Here is a 17415-nt window from a genome sequence, read left to right as displayed (position 1 = left end):
TCCACAAATAAATTTTTCACTTTCTTTTAAAACTCTTTTCAATAAATTCCAATTCAAAACCAAACCCACTAGTATAACTTCAAAATGAAGTATACTAGGTCCAAATAAAATATACAACTATAATATAATATAATATAAACAACTTTACACAATAAAACTTACACTAGTTCGTAAACCCTGGACCAGCCACCTTCCAAAAGCTTCTTCGTTGCTTCCTCAAATTACGCAGCTAAACAACGCAAGCTAATCCTCACTGGAGGTTAAATTTGAAAACAGGCAAGTATGAGCGAAAGAAATGCTCAACAAGTTTATTATAGAAAATATAGGGTTCTTTTGATATAAAACCGACATCTACATTAGAGCAGAACATTTAAAAATCATAATTGCTGAATCATAAAATTTTAGTTGAGGAACCCCAGAATTGATTCCTTAATTGTATTACAAAACCATTTTGATATTTTTGAGCAAAATGCTTCAGCAATACTTTGAATCTTGATGAGAATAAAACTCGTAAAATAGTGTTTACGGAAATATCGTAAACCACAACGACAAGAAGCAATGTTTATAGATTGAATCATAAACTTTACTCAAAACCCAACTCTTCAAATTAATACTTATTTTTCTGTCATATCAAATTAGATATCAATATGAACTTTGATGCTCACAACACCCATACCGAAGTCAACATCAATCATCTATACTAATACCACCTTTGATATTTAACAACAACGTAAGTATCAGCAAAAATCAGAATCTGAATCAAAACCGTAATTCACTTTTAATCCAAAACAGAATCAGTTGATAAATCATTTGTTCTATGATTATCAAAACAATTTTAGAAAACCATATTTTAGATTGGAACTAATAACATTTCATGCTGTTCCCAATGATCAGTCACGAAACAACACCGGTATCCCGCAGCCATACTGTAAATATAGGTACTACCCGTATCCCGAAGCCATACGGTACCTATAGGGCGCCAAAAAAGGCATAACTAACCTTGAAATATATTATAGCTGGACCGATATCTCGATCACCTATGCTGTAACCAGTAACCGGTAACCATTCCAATCTTAAAAACTTTTTTATTAAAAAAGGAGCTGAATCATTCGACATCCTAAATAATTTTATTCCCCCATTCACTTGGGCAGGAATTCTCGTAACAAAATCATCTTTCTCAAAATCCAAAACATTTATAAATCCGATAATTAGATAAGTAAAATCACTTGACTATTCTGAACATAGAATAACAGATGAGTATTTGCATAAAAAGAGTTATTTAATTCAGCGATATGTAAAATATTTATCTATTCCAAACCGAGGAAAACAATACTTACAGGATAAGATTTAAAATAAATATCACTTGAACAATAAGTGATGATAGGGATACATGCCTTTGGGTTTTAGTAGTTAGTCACACTCGCAATGACACATCTATTCTGACATTCTGTCTCAAAACGTCTCCGTCTTTCTTTTCAACACTTCACCGATATGCTGCTCCTGCGATTGCTAGAAGCCAGATATCCAATACCATTCCACCTCATTCTTTATCCAATACCTTGTCCTGATCAACTCGAATGAACCGCATCTTGATTTTTGCACTGAAATGGTTGGTTGAATCAGAAAGGACTTTTCGAGAGCTTTGTTTTGATATGCTGCACGCCCGAATCGGAGTTCGATAACGCCTTCGTTCGTACGATTGATTCTCGGGAACGTATCGGTTTCTAGGGTTTTTCTCTGTATTTTCTGTATTTTTACTGGTTGCAAATGAATAAACGAAATAAATGAAATAAAAAAATAGGCTATTTATATTTCCGGAATATTGTTTCGTTCTGGATCGTTTTAGATCAATAAATTAGTTTCTTAGCCGCTAAGTAACTACAAAACGATCCAAAAATAGATTACTTAGCCGCTAAGTAACTATAAAAATGATACAATTTAATACCAGATTTGGATAATCATCAAAACTGAGCTTTTCATAAAACACCATATACGAAAAATGTAAAAATATCCCGTCTCTCGAGAATACGGGTTTTGTGGATTTATCGAAATGGTTATCGTACCGAAAATCTTGCGCCGGGCCGCGCACGGGTCAAACCGTAATCCGGATCGAAAAAGTTAAAACACGGTGGATATTTCTCGAGAATACTGAATATGTTATATTAATTAAATAAATATTCTGACTTAAATGCATTTAATGAATACTTTCAAAATCAGAAACAGCCCATCCCCGGTGGATAATGCTTAGTACACCGATGGATAATCCATACATTGTAAACCGATGGATAATGCTCACTTAGTACCCCGACGGATAATGCTCACTTAGTACCCCGACGGATAATGTACACTTTGTACCCCGGTGGATAATGCACACTTTGTAACTCGGTGGATAATGCACACTTTGTACCCCCAACGGATAATATACACTTTGTACCACGACGGATAATGTACACTTTGTACCCCGACGGATAATGTACACTTTGTACCCCAACGGATAATCAGTTCAATGCATTTTGTACCCCGGTGGATAATTAATTCAGTGCATTTTGTACCCCGGTGGATAATGCACACTTTGTACCCTGGTGGATAATCAGTTCAGTGCACTACTCCAAATCCTGATATTCAGATTCAATATTCATATTAAAATAATATAATAAGTCAGTAAATATTATAATTAAACATTAAGTAAACTTCCTCGCTTAATCAATGTGAGATAAACCCACACAACCCTTTTCAAGCTACTAACTTCAACTCAATTTCTTTATGGATTACACTAAGAAAATGACTTAAATCCAAACATGAAAGTTTAAGTCCTCATTACAAAGAACAACCTCCAATAATTAGATTTAGGAAATTACATTAAGAACATGTCTAAAACATGCGTCAAACTTTCCATTTTCTAACACTAGATACGTAGATCTGTGAGATAGCTAGCCTTTCTGCTCATTTATTTAAGGAAAATACTGTTATCCACATGAGTGATTTTTAAATCCTACAAGGATGTAAGATAACTACTAGGGATGCTTGTCAACTACAAACAATTCCTGATACACAACTCCTCATGTTTTGGGAAAAACAGCGCCCTATACTTTGATCTTCACCACCTATAAATGGTTCTAGCCAATTTTACAGATTTGGCAAATCCAACAAAAGGAGTCTTGTCAATGATGAATACATTGTTGTAACTGTTTTTGCTCCTGTAATGTAATTCAACTCACCATTACTACTACCTAGCCCCCCCATAGAAATGGCTCCCAATAACTTTGACATTATTCATCCCTTTTATCTCCATCTGCCTCACATTAGGAAGCTGGCCCAATGCTGGTAATCTTTCATATCCTTTACAAATTTTTAATGTGATATTTAACAAGTCTGCCATCATTCTAATCCATTGTGGAAACTTTCCCCCTTAATGTAGTCGATCATCAATTCTTTTGGATTTAAGTGAGGTTTCAATCCTTCTCTTACATCCTCATCATTGTATTTAATTGCTTCCACTGCATTTTTATTCTAATAAACATGCATTTTCTGGAAGGTGTAGGCTCATTGATGAACAAATGTCTTAACATGATTAGGTTACAAAATAGTTTTGAAAGCTCTTCTATTTTCCTAACTCTCGGGGTCTGCAAGTTGTAGAAATCCATAATGTAACTAGGAAATTTATAGTGGGAACAAGAGATATCCAGATGCTTAAGATATTTCATGTTGCACAATGAACTTGGCAACTCAATATTGACTTCATAAGTATTCAAAATCAAAACAGTCAAGTGTTTGAGGTAAGGTAACTCATTACTTCTCTTAAGAATTTTTGGTTTTATGTCTGAAATCCCTTTATCAAGCCTAACATATATCATGTTGGAAACATGGTTCAGCTCATGACCGGTCTTCACAGTCACAAAATAATGTTTAGATAAATCGAGTGCAAGATCGTGCATCTTAAAACTAGTGAAATTATTATATTTATCTCTTTTTACATCTTGTAATAAAGAATTCCACAAGAGAATATCGATGTACTCATTGCCAATATCTTCCATCAGTACATTGTTATCTTTAGGAGGCAAAAGGAATCCTAATGTCATCCATATTTGCACCATTTCGCTTTTCTTAATGACAGAATCTTTAGGTATCTTAGAGCAATAGGCAAAACACCGTTTCAAAGATGAATAAGGTGAATTATCATACGACAGTCTTAAGGAAGAGAGTACACCTTTTTATTTCCATATCTCACTATTTTCGATCACCAACCATTCTTGCTCAGACTTCTTAAGGAAGAAAGTACACCTTTTGCTACCTCTGGCACTGCCAACTCCAATCAAAGAATTCTTCAAGTTATCCTACTCATCTGGCTTTTCATTCAAAACATCATCTAGTTCAAGTAAAAACTTTTCACCTTTTAGTTCTTTTTGAAGCTTACTAATTAATTCTTCTGTATTTTTCAACGTGGAAGCTGTCGAAGTGAGTGATACTACCATCTGATTCCATATCTTTATGAAATCTGTTGTGCATATGTTGTGTACTTGATGATTTCATAAAAAAAACATCTAAGTAGATTTTACTTAGTGAAATTATGTAGCACTCGACGGATAAGAATTATAGTCCCGACGGATAACTCATTATAGTCTCGACGGATGATTAACTTATTATCCATCAAGTGAGTAGCTTATGTAATAATAAGTTTGTAGCACAGTTATGTATGCACCTTTGTATAGAATCTGTAGTAGCATATAAGTCATGTTGACTTTAACTAGATATGCAGAATAGGTTGATTAATTGTACATAAATGATGTCTTGTAATTCTGCATAAGTGAAATAGAGTCAAGTGCCAAAATAGCTACCGACGGATGATTAACAAAGCCATCGGCGGATGATCAAATGACTATCAACGGATGTTTAATATAGCAGTCGACGGATGATCAATTAAACCGTCAACGGATGTTCAGAAAGTCGACGAATGATCATATGAAGAATTCAAACAGCAGTTGAACAGTGAAAGCTGACACACAGCCGTCGAGATGTATACAAACACACTGTGGAAGCCCATTAACTGGGTAATAGAGGACGAAAAGCAGCAAAGCTTAAGACTGATAGTTTTTATATTTGTTCAGTCTTTTTGACTTTGTAATCTTGGTATTATATAAACCAAGAGTGTAGCAAATAAAAAAAAACTGAGATAACTGAGAAACACAAAAATAGAGAAATCTTTGTAAGCAGAATCATTAGCATTTCATGTATGCTTAGTAGTTCCATTTGTAAGCAGCTGTGAGCATTCCTACACACAGAGTCCTCTCGATATATTATATATATATCTCTGTTGGAATTGTTTAAATCCACCAGAAAGTTTTTAAAGACTCTTGTTTTTAATTACTTATGTTTTGATTCTATTAAGTTTCTATTCCGCATTGTGCTAATCAAAACATTATATCTATATTCGAGTTGAACATTTTTATTTCGAGAAAAAGGTTCAAGAATTCCATTCAACCCCCCTTCTGTAATTCTTGCTATATTGTCAAGGGACTAACAATTGGTATCAGAGCTAGCTCTTAATCTACAAAGAGTTTAAAGATCAAAACAATTCAGCAAGATGAACAAGAAAGATGTTGGAGTCAAGATTCCTTTTCTGGATAAAGATAATTACCATCATTAGAAGGTAAAAATGCATCTTCATATGCTTTCTCAAGATGAGGCCTATGTGGACTGCATAGAAAGAGGCTCTCATGTTCCAATGAGAGCTGCAACAGGAAACGGGCCATCTGTTCCAAAGCCAAGACACGAATGGTCTGACCCTGATATTGAACAAGTCAGGAAGGATAAAAAGGCCATGAACATTCTGTTCAATGGAGTTGATGCAGACATGTTTGATAATATTATCAACTGCAAAACTGCCAAGGAAGTTTGGGACACAATACAGATAATTTGTGATGGCACTGAGCAAGTAAGAGAAAATAAAATGCAGCTCCTGATTCAGCAATATGAACATTTTCACAATGAAGAAAGTGAGTCACTCACTGACATTTTTAGTAGATTCCAAAAACTACTAAATGCTCTTAAGTTGCATGGAAGAGTCTATCAGACTAAAGACTCCAATCTGAAATTTCTCAGATCTCTTCCAAAGGAATGGAAACCAATGACAGTCTCATTGAGAAACTCACAAGATTATAAGGAGTTTACTTTGGAGAGACTGTATGGCATTCTGAAGACCTATGAGCTTGAGATAGAGCAGGATGAAAGAATGGAGAGAGGAAAGAAGAAAGGAGGATTCATTGCACTAGTTGCTGATCTGGAAAAGGAGAAGGAAGTGAAGATGGAAGCTGTAGAATCAACTTCAAAGGTCTGTGAGAATAAGGGTAAGGGGCTAGCTGCTGAAAGTGAAGATTCATTGAGCCAAGATGACATGGAGGACATTGATGAGCACCTAGCATTTTTTTCTAGAAGATTTGCCAAGCTCAAGTTCAAAAAGAACTTTGGAGCAACCAAGCCAAATAGAAACATGGTGGATAAGTCAAAATTCAAATGTTTCAAATATGGCTTGGCAGGGCATTTTGCAAATGAGTGTAGAAAGTCAGATTTCAGTAAGCAAAGGTTTGAGTCTTTGGATTATAAGCAAAAATACTTTGATCTACTCAAACAAAAGGAAAGGGCTTTTATTACACAAGAGAATGACTGGGCAGCAGATGGTTTGGATGAAGATGAAGATGTCAGCTATGTCAATCTAGCCCTAATGGCCAAGTCTGATGAAACAGAGACAAGTTCCTCAAGCAATCAGGTAATCACTACAAACCTTGCACATTTATCTAAAGCTGAGTGTAATGATGCCATAAATGACATGTCTACAGAATTGTATCATTTGCGTGTTACACTTAAGTCTCTCACTAAAGAAAAGGCTAAAATCAAAGAAAACAACTTGTTTTTAAGTGAGAGGAATAATGTGCTTGAGTCTCAGTTTGTTAAGTTTGAGAAACTAAAAATTGAGTGTAAGATTGCCAAGGAGGAATTAACTGAGTCCTTGAAAAAGGAAGAAATTTTGAAGAAGCAGCTCGAGCGGGAACAAGAGGTGATTAAAGCGTGGAAAACATCCAGGGATGTTCATGCTCAAATCACCAAAGTTCAAGGAATTGAGTCTTTTTGTGATGAAGCCTGGAAGAAGAATAAAGAGAAACTAGAACCTATTTTGGTAGATGGGTTGTTGACAGATGTAGACTCGACGAATGATGAGGACTATCAGTCGGATAACAAAAAGTGTTATCCGTCGAATGATGAAAATCCTCATCCATCGGCTGTAAGCAAACCCATTAGCAAAGCCATATTAATCAAGCTAAATGAAAAGTATGGGTCTGTTTCAAGAACTTTGTTTCAGGAGAGTCAAGTCAAGCTAAGAAAGGGAAAAAGGCTAATGTTGGTCACATGACTGTCAAACAGTTAAGTGACAGACTTGAGAAAATTGAGGTAAAAACAGAGACTAAAAGGAAAAACAATAGGAATGGTAAAGTAGGGATTAACAAACACAATAACTACACACCTGATAAATCTGTCATGCCTACTCCCATGTCTGTTCAGTCTCAATTTCCCAACATAAATGCCATGCCTCCCATGTCTGTTAATGTTATGCCTACACAGAATATGAATGCACAGTTTGCTAATATGCCATTTGCACCTAATCTATATTATGCTGCATACAATATGCCTCAAATGCCATTTAGCATGCCTTACTGGAATAACATGTTTGCACCAAGCATGTCATTTCCTGTTAGCCATAATATGCATGATAATTCTGTTACATTAAATGGTTTCAAAGGCCCAACCCAAATGACTAAGGAAGAATCTGAAATTCCTAAGTCAAATGAGTTAAGACCTAAGAAACAGAAGAAGAAAGCTAACAAGGCAGAACCCAAGGAAACTTGGGTACCAAAATCAACTTGATTTGATTTTGATGTGTGCAGGGAAACAGAAGGAATCTTTGGTACTTGGATAGTGGTTGTTCAAGACACATGACTGGTGATTCTACCCTGCTCACAGAGTTTAAGGAGAGAGCTGGCCCGAGTATTACTTTTGGAGATGACAGCAAGGGTTATACTGTGGGATATGGCTTGATTTCAAAGGACAATATCATCATTGAAGAGGTTGCCTTAGTGGATGGTCTCAAACACAATCTGTTGAGTATCAGCCAGCTTTGTGATAAAGGCAACTCAGTAACCTTCAATAAAGAAGCCTGTGTTGTGACTAATAATCAAAACAACAAAGTGGTTCTCACTGGTGTGAGAAGAGGAAATGTGTATCTAGCTGACTTCAACTCAACTAAAGCAGAATCTGTAACTTGTCTTCTCAGTAAAGCAAGTCAAGATGAAAGTTGGCTATGGCACAAGAAGCTATCCCATTTAAACTTCAAGACCATGAATGAGCTGGTAAAGAAAGAACTGGTAAGAGGCATTCCTCTAGTGGAGTTTACAAAGGATGGACTGTGTGATGCCTGCCAAAAAGGGAAGCATATCAAAGCATCATTCAGGAAGAAACTTGATTCAGCAATTGAAGAACCTCTGTAATTGCTTCACATGGATCTGTTTGGACCAGTCAATGTATTGTCAATTTCAAAGAAAAGATTTTGCCTAGTAATTGTACATGATTTTTCAAAGTTCTCTTGGACATATTTCCTAAAGTCTAAAGATGAGGCTAGTGAAATCATCATCAATCACATAAGGCAAGTTAACAATCATCCTGATTTCAAAGTTAGAAGAATCAGGAATGACAATGGAACTGAGTTCAAGAACTATGTCATGAGAGCATTTTGTGAGGAAAATGGAATCTTACATGAGTTCTCAGCAGCAAGGACTCCATAACAGAATGGAGTAGTGGAAAGGAAGAACAGATCACTTATTGAAGCTGCAAGGACAATGCTTGAAGAATCAAAATTACCAACATATTTCTGGGCTGAAGCTGTAAACACTGCATGCTACACTCAGAACATCTCTCTGATTAATCAAGCAAGATGCATGACTCCCCATCAATTGTTCAAGAACAAGAAGCCAACTCTAAACTTTCTTCATGTCTTTGGCTGTAAATGCTATATTTTGAGAAATCAAACTGATCAAAATGGGAAGTTTGATGCTAAAGCAGATGAAGGAATTTTTGTTGGATATGCTGTTGGTAAAGCATATAAAGTCTACAATCTAAGAACCAACATTGTTGTGGAATCTATACATGTTGTGTTTGATGATAAAAAGATTGAAGGATTGAAAGATGGAGATTACCATGAGAGCCTCAAATTCGACAATGTTGAGATGGTCAGTGATGAAAGTGATGATGAGAGTGATCAAGAAACAGTGTCTAAGGATAATGCAGACAAATCTACCACCAATGAAGCACAAAACTCAACATCCGTCGAGTTGCATAATGTTTCATCCGTCGGAAGACAATCTGTGTTATCTGTCAGAAGACAACCTGCCTCATCCGTCGGTACTCAAAATTCACCATCCGTCGGGTTATCAAAAGGAGCAGGAAGTCAAGGTAGATCACCCATAGAAAATACCCCTTTCTCAAATCAAAGATCCACAAACTCAGGGGGAGTTTCTAGCAATCAAAACTCAATCACACATCAAGACAACATTGAGGTCTCTTCATCTAGAGCTAATCTACCTCAACCAAGGAAATGGATAAAAGATCACCCCTTTGAACTGATTATTGGTGATGTTTCTTCTAGAGTTCAAATAGGGAGAGCAACTCAGGAAGAATGTCTATACAACAGCTTTCTGTCAAAGGAAGAACCAAAGAAGGTAGAAGAAGCTTTGTTAGATCCTGATTGGATTTTAGCTATGCAGGAGGAGCTAAACCAATTTGAAAGGAATAAAGTATGGAAGCTGGTACCCAAGCCTAAAGGAAAGAATCCAATAGACACCAAATGGGTATTCAGAAACAAGATGGATGAAAATGGCATAGTAGTAAGAAACAAAGCCAGATTGGTTGCTAAAGGCTATTGCCAGCAAGAAGGAATAGATTTTGATGAAACATTTGCTCGTGTTGCAAGACTTGAAGCCATCAGAATCTTCTTAGCCTATGCAGCCCATGCCAATTTCAAGGTCTATCAAATGGATGTCAAAAGTGCCTTTCTGAATGGAGATTTAAAGGAAGAAGTGTATGTGAGTCAACCTCCTGGCTTTGAAGATCCAAATTTTCCAGAGTATGTCTATTATCTACTGAAAGCACTTTATGGACTGAAGCAAGCACCTAGAGCCTGGTATGACACTTTATCAAAGTTCCTTTTGGAAAATCACTTCACAAGAGGTACTGTAGATAAAACTTTATTTTTCAGAAATGTTAACGGCTCTAGCATACTTGTTCAAATTTATGTAGATGATATTATTTTTGGCTCTACAGATGAGAAACTTTGTAAAAAGTTTGCCAAACTGATGCAAATTAAGTATGAAATGAGTATGATGGGAGAACTAACTTACTTTCTTGGTTTACAAGTTAAACAAGTTAGTGATGGAATATTCATAAGTCAAACTAAATATATTTTTGATCTTTTAAAGAAGTTTGATCTAATGGATTGCACATCTGCAAAAACTCCCATGGCCACCGCAACTTAGCTTGAATTAAACACTACTGAAAAGTCTGTGGATATTTCAAGCTATAGAGGCATGGTTGGCTCACTTCTGTACTTAACAGCTAGTAGGCCAGATATAATGTTTGCTACATGTTTATGTGCTAGATTTCAGGCTGATCCTAGAGAATCTCACTTGATAGCTATTAAGAAAATTTTCAGATATCTCAAGGGAACACCAAAACTTGGCATTTGGTATCCTAGAGATTCTGGTTTTGATCTAACTGGTTATTCAGATGCAGATTATGCAGGTTGCAGAATTGACAGAAAGAGCATAACAGGAACTTGTCAATTTCTAGAAAACAAGCTTGTGTCCTGGTTCAGTAAAAAGCAAAATTCAGTTTCTACTTCTACAGCTGAAGCTGAATATATTGCTGCTGGCAGTTGCTGTGCACAGATTTTATGGATGAAAAATCAATTGCAAGACTATGGTTTACAAGTTGAGAGGATTCCTATTTTCTGTGATAACACAAGTGCAATTGCCATCACTGAAAATCCAGTGCAACATTCAAGGACAAAGCACATAGACATCAGGTACCATTTCATAAGGGAACATGTAATGAATGGTACTGTAGAGTTACATTTTGTTCCAAGTGAGAAACAACTTGCAGATATCTTTACCAAGCCACTGGATGAATCCACCTTTTCAAGGTTGGTAAGTGAATTAGGTATGCTTAATTACTCCTAAATTTATCTAAGTTATTCTGTAAGTTGAAATGTAGCCATAAATTTAGCTGATTTTTAGTCTTGGATGAAATTTTGGCTAAGTCAAAATTTGCATCTCGACGGATGACCATTATCCATCGAGTTGAGTCATCCGTCGATACACTATTTGCAAATAAAAATCAATTACTTTTCTGGAATCTTTTAAAACTCGACGGATAACAGTTTATCCTCATCCGTCGAATTGTCTAAATCTTAACCATTAATTCCCTGAACATTATCCATCGAGTATACTTACAGTTTGTAAGCATTACACGACGGATAATGGGTGGAATTTTTACAATTTATTTTTAAACGGCTATTTTAGGCAATTTCAATTGGGTAATTTACTTTTCTTTATTATTTTCATCCGTTGTTTTTGAGATAGTATAAAAGCTTATTTCATTCCAATTATTTTCTTTTATCATTCTTAAATTCAACTGCTTTTATTTCATTCTCTCTCAAGCAAATATTCTCCTTCTCTTCAAGCTTTCATTCTCTAATAATAGCACCTGTAGTAAAGATTATGTCTCAAACTGGGTTCATTTATGAGAAGAACAACTTCACTGCTTTGGTCAATAAGGGTATTCAGCAATCAGAAGACTATCATAAGATGATGGACTTTGTGAAGAACTGCAAGTTAAGTTATGCCATGCTTGAATCACCCATAATTTTCTGTGAAGTTGTTGAAGAGATGTGGAACACTGCAATCTACAACTCTATTGACAAAACCATCACTCTAACTATCAAAGGTAATGAGTTCTGTATCAATAGTGATGTGATAAAAGCATGTTTCAAAATTCCTGATAATAATGTAACTTCACCACACAATGACACTGATATTATCAATATGCTTAATTCCATGCATTATGCACTTCCTACTACTAAGCTAAGTGATATTAGAAGATTAGGTCTTAGGAAGGAATGGAGTTTTATGTGTGATGTTGTGACTAAAGTTTTCTCTGGAAAAATCAGTAATTTTGATTCTGTGAACATTTCCATGCTTAACATGCTATACATGCTAGTCATAGATAAATTTTACAATTTCAGTGACCTTGTCTTGTATGAGTTAGGTTTTAAACTAGGTGAGTTAGCCAAAAGGGGAAAGAATGTATATTATGCTAGATTTTTCATGCTATTGGCTAACCATCATTGTCAAGAGATTGTACTTGAGGACAAATTGGCCTGTTGGGTTCAAGAGAGAAGAATCATTGCAGATTTGAACAGAGCCAACCATCATAGGGATGTGCCAATGTTCTACTTTCCTGTAATGCAGACACCTCAGGTAAGTGAGGTAAGTTCATCCATACCCTCAACTATTCCAATCTCCTCAATTTCTTTGAGTTCAGGAGTAGCTATGACAACTGTGACAATGACCAAACAGTTGCCTACCAAAGCTGCCAAAACAACTGTAATTTCTAAATCCAAGTCAAAGAAAACCCCCTCTGGTATCTCTCAAAAGGTACCAGTTGAAAAATCCACCAAAGCCAAAGAGGGGAGTGTGAAGGAGGGTCAGTTAGGTGAGGGAAGGGGTGAACATCAAAGAAACCCCAAGGATAAGGTTGGAGAGTTGAGTGAATCCCAGCCTAGCCACACTGCAGTTTCCCAACAAACTGCAGTGCTTAAAATGGACAAAAGCTCACTTCTAGCTACATTCTCCCAAAAGGATGTGGCTATTGAACAAAGCTCTCAACCAAGAGCACAGGCCAAAAGGGTTAGGGACACAAGCTCACCCCAAACTTACACAAGAAAGAAGAAATCCAAAACCATTGGGATGCACAGGGCACACACACTGTTCAAACTGGTGCTAAAGACACAGTCCCTGCACTTTCTTAAATTTAGTTTGATGTGGCTCCAATAAATGTGGAGTCATAACCAAAATCTCTTATAATAGAAGCCTCTGAAACACCATACTCACCAACAAACTCTCTGGAAATGGATATGATAAACACTTCTATTCCTGATTCCCCTTCTTTAACTCTGTTGGGGAAGCCAAAATCTAGTGCAAGTGAGCATCATCTTTTAGATGATTTGTTGGCTCATTTGCCAATTCTTTCAGATACTATTGTGACATTTGTGCCTCAAATAACTTCAATCAACACAGATTCAACAATAGTTTCTCTTCCCACCTCATTCATCTCTACTCTCTCGATGGATATTGCTCATCCGTCGAGTAGTGATTGTATCCCGACGGATAAGCTTAACAGCAGTCATCCGTCGGATAGCTTTACCACTCACCCGATGGATATCACTTATCCGTCGAGTGTCTTTGCACAACATTAAACATCAATTATTTCTAGTGCAGAAGATTTAGTGGTAATACAGTCACTCTTAGGACTGAGAGAGGAGAGTGCATTGAGTGAGAGGTTGGGTTGCTCCCAGGAAAAAGGAGAGGAAAAGAGTGAAACTCCGCAATCCATTTATTCAGGATTGGAAAAACTGAGTGAGAGGAGTCCCACCTTAGTAGGTGAAGGTGAGGGTGTGAGGGTGGGGAGCCAGGGTGAGACCCTGATGTAACAAAAGAGAGATTATGAGAGAAAGGCAGGTACAGGAGAAATAAGGGTGGATCCAGCCATTGCTAGTGAGTTAATAATTGTGGATGATGTTGAAAAGAGAAGACAATTTCAGCAACATTACAAAGTTGAAATTGATAACATTTCCTTGGATGCTGACACTTTTACTCATCCTGTGTCAGCCTATCAATTGTTGGCTGCTCAGGGCAATATGGAGGCAGAACAGACTTTGAATTTAGTACACACCTCAAAATCTCTTCAAAGAGATAAAGCTGCTGTCAATAGGATGCCTTCTCAAGCTGGTGAGCCATCTGAAGAATTTGGAGTAAATTCTCATGATGATGACTCTGTTTCTTTGGATGGAAGCATGAACTTAGGGGGAGATGAAGGCCCAAGTTCTGTTTCAAATTTACCTGGATGGGCATGAACAAAGGAATCTACACCAGGACAATTTGGTGTATCTTTGGTCAAGCAAGTGATGGCTATTCAAAAGGCCATTCAGGAAACTTCAGATGCCGGTACCAAGGCTATTCTTCAATGTAATAACCCCAAATTTTTGATTTTTTTTGTAACCCTTATGAATAGTGTTTTTGCTGATATTGCTGAATAAGAAAACTTTTCATGCCACGCTATGTAGGGGTTCTTTTATTGTTATTCTGAGATAGTATTAGTACTCTATATGATAAATACGTGTGTGTAAATATCGTCAGAATCCAAATTCGAACACTTTAATTTTTCCCGAAAATCCACCAGATACCGAAAGAATTGAGTATAAGATAACAGGATAAAAATGATTTAAATTCAAGGATTATAAGAGAGGATCATAAAAGGAATATAATGTATTAAGAAAGGTTAAGGAAACCCAAGTAATAAGATCCCGGATATGATCCCTCAAATGATAAACGAAAACGAAAGTTAAGCGAACCGTATAACAGATCAACGGTCATTAGCCAAGTAATTAGAAGCTAATCAGAGAGGTTAATGAGGTTGATGTCATCAAACCAACAAGAAGAGGACAAGTGTGGGAGGATGACATCATATGATGACCTAAGCATGACATAAGGGAAGGAAGTGTGGTTGATTAATAACCACATAATTTTTCATGGTTAAAAGATAATTAAAACAAATCAAAAGCAACCAACCAAGCCAAAAACAATTCATTTCACCAAAACACAAAGTTGACTTCTCTTTTCTTCATCAAAGCTCTCGGCCTCTCTTTGTTTTCAAGAAGAAAAAAACCAAAATCTAAGATCCAAGCCTTGTTAATTAGTGAGGTAATTATCTAATACTCCTTATGCATAGATATAGCTATCCTATAAGTTTGAGCTTCTAATTCATTCATAATCTCTTCCTAAAAATCATGAAAGAAGAGGGTGAATAGTTTTTTTCAAGAACTTAAATTTTTGTTCTTGAGTTTTTATTTAGATTAAGCTTGGATAAGGACTTTTAAGGGTGATTCCAAGCTAATTACTTGATTCTCCACTCTCCAGGGAAGGTATAACCCCTCCAAACCCTAACTTTACTTGAGTATTAGGTTTATTATTGTTGTTATGGTTCATGAGAAGCATGATTCTTGTAGACTTAGAGATTGGTTGGTTTTATTATGTTTTGGAGTTGTAAATCTTGATGATTAGTTAATAAACTTAAGTAAACTCTTAGTTCATGATTGAGAAATAAGTATGAATTGGTAATATTGAGTTGTTGGGGCTGTTGTAGTATGGTATGGATGGATTTTGGTTGTATAAATGAATTGTGGTTGATTGGTGGTTGGTTTGTAGTAGAATAAAAATTGGCAATCGCGTAAACATAGCCGTCGTAATGTCTGATTTACTTTAGACTTTTTTTGCTCTTAACATCAGGACCCGAGAACTCCCTGTTAGATTTTGACCATTTCCATGATTAGATAGTTCATGTTACGAGCTTCGTTTTGATATGTGGTTCGTTTGAATCCGATGTACGGTTTAGGAGAAACGACCATTTTAGGTAACGATGTTTCGCGAACGAACCATTACCCCTCACCTTACTTTGAAACATAGGTTAAAGACCTTAAAGGACTAATTAGAGTATGAATCATTTATGTAAAGTGTATTAGGCAGTTGGTAAGGCATTCGCGAAAGAATCGCCTTAAAACTCTTAATGGTTAATTTATTAAAAATGGTGGAGCCGAGGGTACTCGAGCGACTTAAGGGAATCGTTGAGCGCAAAACGAGTGTTAGAGTCTATTTGGTTAAAGTATAGATTCATAAGAGACTTTGGTTTAATTCCAACTTATATGTTGTTTATAGGTTACCAGACTCGTCCCAAGCCATTTGTCACCCCCAGTTGCTCAGGCAAGTTTTCTACCCGTTATACTGTTGTTGTGATGTATACATATGTATATGCATTATCTTGTGATAGGTGCATGATGGTTAATTAACAAATTCTTGCGATATATTGGAGCATGTGATATGGTATATATGCATGCCTGTTTCGTAATCTTGATACATATCTGTTGATTCAGTTGCATAATACCTATGCTAGAGATAAGCAGTATTTGCGTATATCCTTAGTTTAGGGGACCCAAAGGTGAACATTTTCTAAAACCGGGAGTCGACGTTCCCGAGTATATTATATATATATATATATATTTTTTATATATATATATATTGATATAGTCTTCAAAACTATTAATCAAATAAGGTTTATTCGATAACTATATTTTATTTAATGAATATTAGTTGAATATTCATTCGAGGACTTATGACTCCGTTTATTTACTAATTAATATTCTTTATTTTATTAAAGAATAATATTTCGATAATCAAACTTATTTTTGATTATTCCAATAAAGATCATACTTTCGTATAAGTATACCTTTGGTTATTTAATATCCATTTCAAGTATGAGTTTTAAAACTTTTACTTCAATTATTTTATAAGGATTATCCTTATGGGAATATTATTTAAATAATAATATTCAGATATTTTCTAATATATTGGGACTGATTTATTTTATTAAATCAGCATTATTCCAAACATTCTTAAAAATGTTTTCGAGTCTTCAAAATGATTTTAAAAGTTAGAGCGGATCCCAAAACTCGTTTTCAAATTTAAGCTCTTCCTTTCAAAGGGGACTTGAATACTCGCTCAAAAATCTAAGGGATTCGGCTCTGTGGTGTATTTTATATTCGCAACATGGTTGCTGTTTTGAGAAAACAATTTGATTACTTGCCCAATGTTTGGGAAGTAAGTCCATCTGATTGAGTCGGCATAGGCGACAGGCCGGGGTACGGTCTATGAAGGTGTAAGAGGCTGGGTGATAGTCTATCCACGCGTGAGTGGCCGGGTAACGGTCTAGCGCGAGGTCCGAATGCGGCCAGGGTGATGACCGGCGAGGAATTCATCCATCTACAGTAGAAAAGGTTACTTATTGGTATCTTTGCCTGATCAGCAAGATATCGGGTTTATGTCACAATTCTTTTCCTTTCCAAAATTTCATTGGATGTTACAAACTCTATTCATACTTTACATGATAAAGGTTTTCAGGAAATGTATAAGAGATATATGTGTGGACATATATATCGGGACTTAATGAAGTATCTCATAACTTCATTTTATTCAATAATATTTC

This window comes from Apium graveolens, chromosome 5 (genome assembly GCF_009905375.1).
Source record: "Apium graveolens cultivar Ventura chromosome 5, ASM990537v1, whole genome shotgun sequence".
NCBI lineage: Eukaryota > Viridiplantae > Streptophyta > Magnoliopsida > Apiales > Apiaceae > Apium > Apium graveolens.
The sequence above is the reverse complement of the archived record's forward strand: the minus strand, read 5'-3'. Positions refer to the sequence as shown.